The 6831-nt window shown below is 38.4% G+C and overlaps 1 protein-coding gene across 2 annotated transcripts in view; it reads left to right on the top strand.

Annotated features, from left to right (window-relative positions):
* The window catches only part of LOC108969119 (cryptochrome-2), a 95571-nt gene that overhangs the window by 3382 nt on the left and 85358 nt on the right, over window positions 1–6831 (top strand). The gene's annotated exons all lie outside the window — the stretch shown is intronic.

Here is a 6831-nt window from a genome sequence, read left to right as displayed (position 1 = left end):
AAGTTGATGTTGTGAGGTTGTTTTTCGTGGAATGGTGTTGGGCCTCTAATAAAGATCACCGTCATTATGGACGCAGTTTTCATTGTTAATAATATTTTGGATGACGTGGTTTTACCTTATGCAGAAGAGGATATGCCACTGCGTTGGGTCTATCAGCAAGATAATGACCCAAAGCATACCTCAAAAAGGGCTAAGGAATGGTTTCGCAGCAAAAATGTGAAATTAATGAATTGGCCGGCGCAGTCGCCGGACCTTAACCCAATCGAACACTTATGGATGGATGTAAAAAAGGGAATAAGGGATGCTAAGCCACAAAATTTGGAAAAATTATGGAGAACAGCAAAGAATACTTGGGAAAATATACCCCTCTCTAGATGCTGCACCCTTGTAGACTCCATGCAGTCCATATGTGCCGAAGTAATAAAAAATCGAGGGGGAGCAGCTTCATATTAAATGTAAGGCCATTTGTATGCATTTCAAAACAACAAACGTGTGTTCTTATAAKTTTTCATGCTTTGTTCTTATTTTTTCGAACAGGCTGTTTAAGACCCAATGCAACAAAATTTGCAGTACAAAAAAGTTAGTGCGTATTTGATGACCAGATTTTCAATTTTTTTAATACTCACAATATGTATAAATTTTTTAAGAAAAAAAGGCTCAATAAAATATTACTGAGAAAATTTTATTCAATGATTTCGATATTCACATTGGTTGTTCTTATTATTTCGAACACGTCTGTACATACATATGTATAAATTGAGGTTAGATTAAATCTAGAATATAGATGGACTGATTTGAAGCAAGGCTTTAAATTCGCCAAGTTGTTTTTGTTGTTGTAGCGGCAGATTTCTGCTGAGTTGACAGTCCTTGGCCGGATAAAAATCCGGATCGGTTCCGGTTACGTAGACCCGACTCTGGTGGGAGCGGATTCGCCAAGTTGTCTTTGTGTTGCTTAATAATCTTTGTCAGTTTACACATATTCCTTTTTATGCTACGTGAGAGTTCGTCTCGGTTACGAATTTCGGATTGTCGTGGGTTCGGCATATCTAATAGTTTGCTTTCAGTGAAAAACCTGGCAACGCCATTCAGGTCGCTGATCGCTAAACGATTTTGACCCAATCCACTCTAATGTTCCACCCGCTTCTTCCCTTTGCAAGATGACACTTATTCTAAACACAATTTGAGGTTATGGTCGTCTCCTATTGGGGTTTTCAGCATTGGGGTTGTAAGGAAAGCTATCGAGATAACACTCCTTAACTGAATCTAAATCGCGGTTACAAGGCCTCTTCTGGTTACAAAAGCTTGTTCCGGTTGTTGTAGAAAAAATTTAGACCGTTTTGAGGGAATTTTCAGCGCAGTCAACCTACCGTTAAGGTTCAAAAGAGAGTTGTCTCGACAGTGCGGTTTCTATAAGTGAACGATTTCGTTGGCTCGGTCCATAGGAAAACTGTAATCGTTCCCATAACAGTCGGGTAAAAGTCACCGGGACAGACCCAACTCGGCACCATTCCTCGATATTACTTCAAAAATGTTTCAAGGGCATTTGGTTAGTGGGTTTGATGGGACATGAAAAGAGGTTAGTCTGTCTTCTACCAAGCTGGTTTTCATAGTTCCAATTTTCATTATTTCAAAGCAGTTCACATGGTTTTCACTGCGGGTTGATTCTTTACAAAAACCAGGAATTTTTATTTGCTTTGATCTTAAGCTTCGCAGCGCTTGTTGGTCTATCTCTTGATATATTCTCCTTAAAACCTCGAACTGATCTTTTATCTCTCCAACGACATCATTCGCAAAGGATTTTCTCTTCAGATACTCTCTGCTGATGTAAAGTTCCACATGTGTCGTGCAGCCTTCTAACAAGAAGTTGCTTGGTTTTGATGATGTTGGAATTTGGGATTGCTTTATGGATACTGACCCTTGATACTGCTTCGTTCCTTCAGCAATCTTGAAGCGTTCGCTTTTTTTTTTTATTTGGTACTCTCCGAAAATATCATTATTAAGCTCATTTAAGCTTAACGACCATTCCATTACACGTTAAATGCTGAATATTTGCTATAATGAAGCGGGAGCTGTTTCATCTTTGGCTCAAAACCGCAAGCTAGTTGCAACGGTAAATGCATGTGAGTGTTGAGAAAATTCTATTGTACTTCGCAATGCTCAAATCAGCTTAAAATAATCGGTATGAATAATAATATTCAACATTACTATGGTCTGACACCCACACACCCACACACACACACACACACACACACACGTACGTACATATATAACAACATTAATTTATGTAACCGTCAGCCTAAAGCTTTAGGCATCCAACGGCAACGACAATCCAAACACTCGGGCGACAATCGAAGCCAGAAAGTGGTTATCCTCAGCCCAACCTCTAGCCTCCAGCTGCAACAAAACTGCAAGCATTGCAGAGGAAAATCAATTAACACAAGGTAGATGTCGTGCCGAATGGCAAGCGACCGGTAAGCTGGCAGGCTTTGAGGCTTTCGTGGTGACACGAATAACAATGGCCACGAATATGAGAGGTAAACCAAATAAACAACTTGCGTTCACACCTACACACACTTAGCGCGCGGTGAGTGGAAGAAGGAATTGTTGCAGCTTCACATTTGTCCAATCAACCTAATAATTATCAATTTCTTGTATAATCCGAAAGCACGGACGTTCCTATGCACTCGTCCGGTACTTGGAGGTGTTGTCATTTAGTTTGCTAGCAAATGCCGGACATTTTCTAATTTCCTCAATAGTTGTGCGAATATTTGGTGGAGTCGAAATTCTGTTGTTGAGTGCTGAGCTTCCATCGATGGCATGAAATTAGTTCAATTTGGCGACAATGGGTTCCAGTTTGGCACCAAGGAGTAATGAGAAATGTAAGAGGCTTTAAGAAAAACATTTCGCTTGAGTCATCTTTTGTCCTTGTACCTTGTCTTCCTTATATTCCCGAATTGAGCTTAGGTTCTCAATCGATTTATCTAACCTTTGATTAGAAATTCTATTGGAAATGCTAAGCACACCTCTCTGTCTCGCGATCTGAAGTTCCAGTCCAATGTTCAGTGAGAAAATTCAGTCTGCGCTAAACTTAGTTATTTTTCTGAGATACTTATGGTGGAAAAAGAACGATTTGTCCGCCTTTCCACGACACTCGGATCTCCGTAACCGGAACCGGTTCGATTTGTCCAGAATAACGTTCCTCAGCCGTTTTTAAGTGTAGAGCTGTCTCGAAATGTAACAAAGTGTACCGCCCGAAAAGTTTTTACACTAACTTCTTGAGGCCAACTCTTGGTAGCGTTTGACGTGTTGGCGCGATACGAAGAAGTTTCGGCATTATTGGGTGACCTTCGACGAAGTATTGATACATTAGTATAAACTAGAGAAACTAGAGGCCAAGGAATAGTCGAAATCTTGGATTTCACAAGACGAAAATGTTCGGAAGAAGACGAAGCCTTGCCTTTCGATCCGAAAGTTGATGACTACCATTTTCTGGGATTCATAAATTGTAATGTACATCGACCACTTTGAAAGGGGCAAAACGCTCATATGACTTCATAAAGTGAAATATTTGGGTTGATTCAATGCTAAATTGCAAAATCAAAACCGAATGAACGCACCGAATCACACCTACGAACCACCGATGGCGCCAAGGTCAAATTGGTTGAATTAAGCTACGACCTCTGCCCGATCCATTATATATTGTTCGACTTTTTCTTGTTAGCAACATTAAAGAGGCTCTCCTGGATCGAAATGAGTCGAATGCGGAGGTTACACCGCTAAGGAGACATACTTTGAAGACATTCAGAAAAGTTTTTTACAGACTTTAGAGAAGTTGAGCAGGTCTGTCGTAAGAAAAATTCGCCATTTTTTTCTAAATTTCCATTAGTTTTTATCGGCTCGACCTCCAATGCCGATAAGTAAGATCTCGCATGTTAACAAAATATGGTTCATAAATTGACTAGAAAAGTATGCTCGAATTTCTTATATCTTATATTCGACTCCACTCGCTGTTAGTCCATCCTTCTTTATTCAAATCCCTTTTTCCATGTAAAATTATGTGTACAGGTGCATGTGCAACAAAATTAGTAGATATGTTTTTGTTTTTGTTGCCATTTCATAACTGTACTGCACTGCATTAATTATTATTAGATTTCATTAACGAATCATATGTTGCAAGCACAAGGTACTAAGCATGCTGACAATAATTCGAAATTATTTATACTTGTGTCTGTTTATGCAGGAACATTCTCTCGCTTGCTGTCGAAGTGTGCCGAGTGCTTATCGCCGTATGTTTGCATATTTTAAGGCGAGTTAGCATAATTTTAGGCGCACAGGCTTGCTACTTTATGTTTATTCATACCATGTGTGTATGTGTGTGTGTGGTATGTATTGAAAGGAATTCAACTAAGCACATGTTTACTTATATATATATCGTATGTGTGCGCACATACACACACCCATACACTTATTTGTATTTTGTTGTATGTACACATATTTACATATAATGTATTTATGCCACAATATTTATGTGTCAGTGTGGTATAATTCTGTTGTCATTTACATTTTACACTCGACTTGTGATTGTCATCACAACACACTCACACACTATCATGAACATATTTACATTTGATTGTACATATACTATATTATGCATACATGTTTATTCCTGTTTATTTACACAAACACATTTTGGCAAATTTTCATAACGGGTTCCACTAATATTCCACTTAAAGTTTACCTGTATAAATTAGTTGGAATTGCAATTAGGTTCAATAAATTAGCGTCTGAATGTATGCCAAAATGTCATAGGGCTGGTGTAGACCAATAACTGATTAGGGCATTACCACGCCCACAAAAAATTTTAAAATTTTCGATGACTCGGTTTCCAGACACATATACCAGTTTTGGTCTTTTGCGATAACAGATGGAATTCAGTTACTAGGACCAAGAGGAGTAGTCATCCTTTAGGATGCCTGCGCTTGACGCGAATTTGAACATACTCTGGGGTCTCACTATTGATAACTTCTCCAGTGTATCTTACTGTGGGGACGCCAGATGCTTATAGCGTAGTCTTGTCAATGCGGCATAAATGCCTAGAAGATGCTCCATTGTTTCCCTGCTGCTCTGCTGTAAACATTTGCTGCACTCTTCTCGATCTGCCAGCTCCATTCCCATCATGTTCCTACAATCTCTTCTATTGATTGCCATAAAAAATTTTTCCGATCAAACTAGTTCCACAGGATTTTAATTTTCCTTACCATAATTCTGTTGAGATCGCGAAAAGACAATGCATGGGTTTCCCAATGCTTATCACGTTTTCGGACGTTAGGACCTTGATGCCTTTGTGACCTGGGACCCAGTAGAAGTGAAGTTGCTTACCTCTGACAACACTTTCTGCAGCTGCCCTGCTTCCGTATACACTTCTGGCCATTGCTTTCCGGTAGGTGGACTTCCGTAAGCCTGTCCACCATACCACTGCACAGTGGTGTTTTACAATTACTGTGTAGCACGAGGTCACGAGAGAGGGAAAAGGACATCGGTTGTGTCGAGCGTCTGCTTACACGCATATAAAGCATTGATTTCTTAATCTTTCATCCACATTGTGCTTTCGCAGCAGTTTGCTGTCCAAACCTACCCGAAGGTATTTGTTGCGATCCTTGAGAGAGAGTTGTATTCCACAAGCAAGCCGTTGATTTTTATATAGTAGGTATTCTCCTCTTAATTCTATGAATGGTGGTAAGCACCTTCAAGCTCTGCAGGGGATTCGATTCAGATATCTTGGTGCTGACAGCATAGATACTTCGGAAATATTGAAGATTATATAAGTTTATCCCTTTCAGTTTTAATGGAGCTTACAAACATCTAGTCCTTATCTTGTAGCTGAGCTTTAGTGAATGAAAAGTTTTTAATAGAGACAGCCATGCGTAAAAACCTTTATTTTATGTTACTGAATATCTTATTTGAATCAATGAATATTGCTCTTGATGTGGCTATGACTTCGAAAATATAACGATTCAGCACAACTAAAAATGTTCCATAATTTCCAAACTAGTTGTTATAAAATTAGGTGAAATTTAAAACGCACCCTCCATCAGAACATAAAAAAATTGGAAAGGTTCTCAATTTACAAATAAGTACTTTTGTTACTAGTTACTGTAAAACTAACTGAAAATTAAATACAATTTCGTTAAAACTTGGAAATTAGTTAGGAAACTTACAAAACTAGTTACTTTGCTCTTTTAATCTATTTTCTTTTGGTCCAGTCACTTTTGGACCAGTTCATTTTGTAACTAGTTACTTTCGGATCAGTTGCTTTTAACTTACTTACTAACTTACTTTTGGAGCAGTTGCTTTTAAACCAATTAATTTTAATCCAATTATTTTGGACCAGTTTTTTCCACTAATTACTGCAACCAGCTACTTTTAGTTACTTCAGAACTAGTTACGATCAAAAATTAATTAACAGTTTTTTGCATAGCCGTCAAGATTTGTTTTGTTTTCAATGAATTTAAAAACATTTATGTATGTATTTCGAATACTTTTCCTCTATATGCCTTTGTGACAGGCATATAGATGTTTATTCCTCTTCATAGCGGAAAATTTTTCACACTGGCTTATTTGGTTGTCTGCTTTGTTTTTGATTCCATTTCAGCCTTTAACTATAATATGTTGTAGCTGAGAGGCTTGTCTGGAGGCCAGAACTTTGTACGCCAAGTTTTTTATTTTCTTCAACTTATGAGTTGAAGAGGTCACTGCGTGTATTAATCGCTCTGCACATTTGTATTGTAATCATCTCATAGATTTTCTTATGATTTGCTGCTCCCTGCAGCA

The sequence above is a fragment of the Bactrocera latifrons genome, unplaced genomic scaffold, assembly GCF_001853355.1.
Source record: "Bactrocera latifrons isolate USDA-ARS-PBARC rearing strain unplaced genomic scaffold, ASM185335v1 scaffold_24, whole genome shotgun sequence".
Classification (NCBI taxonomy): Eukaryota; Metazoa; Arthropoda; class Insecta; order Diptera; family Tephritidae; genus Bactrocera; species Bactrocera latifrons.
Note: the sequence above shows the minus strand (reverse complement) of the source record. Positions and strands in the feature narration are given on the sequence as shown.